Genomic DNA, 1,588 nt, shown 5'->3' with positions numbered 1-1,588 from the left:
TTTTCAGGCCCAAGCACAATGACTTCAGTTTTGTCAGAGTTTAAAAGTAAGAAGTTACAGGTCATCCAGGCCTTTTAAGACATGCTCGAAGTTTGACCAACTGATCTGATTCATTTGGCTTCATAGACAAATATAACTGAGTATCATCTGCATAGCAATGGAAATTTATGCTGTGCTTCCTGATAATATTGCCTAAAGGGACCAGGTATAAAGTGAGCAGAATTGGACCTAACACAGAGCCCTGTGGAACGCCGTGACTAACTTCAGTTTGTGTGGAACATTCGTCATTAACATGAACTAATTGAAATCTTTCTGATAAATAAGATTTGAACCAACTTAGCGCAGTTCCTTTAATCCCAATAACATGTTCAAGTCTCTGCAGTAAAATGCTTTGATCAATGGTGTCAAAAGCAGCAGTGAGATCTAAGAGCTGCTTTGCAACAGCTTTTTCAAGGATTTTGGAAATAAATGGGAGATTGGATATTGGTCTATAATTAGCTAGGACACCTGGGTCAAGAGTAAGCTTTTTGAGTAGAGGTTTAATTACTTAATTACTGCAACTTTAAAAGCCTGTGGAACATAACCTGTTAATAGAGAGAGGTTAATCAGATCTAGTATGGATGTGTTGATTAGGGGAAAGACGTCTTTTCGGAGCCTGGTCGGGATGGGGTCCAGGACATTAAGACCTGCAGTGTGAACGTAGTCCAAGACACGTGTATCTCCCCTGGAACCCTCGCATTTTTTTTAATGCTTCAGGTCTATTTTCCCCTCCATTGAATTTAGTTTAGTGTAATCCCCACAGGCAGCTGGTTAAAATCACATGTATCCTGTTATTTTTTCTAGTATCTATTATGACTGATAGGGCTGCTTTGAGTTTCACTTTCACTTTAGCCCCCTGTAGAACAGAGGAAAATCAATAAATCCATAGGCTAGAGAAAACGAGATATCTTCCTGACAAACATACATACAAGCTATTTTTGTCCAGTACACTTGTGTTGTTGGTTGGCCTGGACTTTTTGCCCAGCTGTTGTCCTGATGTTATTAAACTATCTTTCCAGGCTATGAAAAACTCTTCTGACTTAGTGGAGTGCCACCGCCCTTCCATTTTTCATGATGCCTGCTTTAGGGAGCGGAGCTGCGAGCTGTACCATGGGGCTAGCCTCCTTTGTTTCACTGCCTTCTTTTTCAGAGGGGCAACGGTAGCAAGTGTTTTACACAGGAAGGCTGCAGTACTATCAACAAGATTATCGACTTGTGTGGGAGTAAAGTTAAGGTGGCCTCCTTCCACTGTGTTGGCAAATGGCACTGAAGTAGATAAAGATGGAATTATTTCCTTAAACTTGGTAACAGCATTGTCAGATAGACATCTACTGTAGTGGAATTGTTTCCCATATAGAGTATAATCCATTAATTTAAATTAAAAAGTTATTAGAAAATGGTCAGAAAGAAGAGGGTTTTGGGGAAAAACTATTAGGTGTTCAGTTTCGATGCCATATGTCAGAACAAGATCAAGAGTGTGATTAAAACAGTGAGTGGGTTTATTTACAGTTTGAGAGAAGCCAACTGAGTCTAATAATGAACAGAATGC

The sequence above is a fragment of the Monopterus albus genome, unplaced genomic scaffold (genome assembly GCF_001952655.1).
Source record: "Monopterus albus unplaced genomic scaffold, M_albus_1.0 scaffold127.1, whole genome shotgun sequence".
Classification (NCBI taxonomy): Eukaryota; Metazoa; Chordata; class Actinopteri; order Synbranchiformes; family Synbranchidae; genus Monopterus; species Monopterus albus.
Note: the sequence above shows the minus strand (reverse complement) of the source record.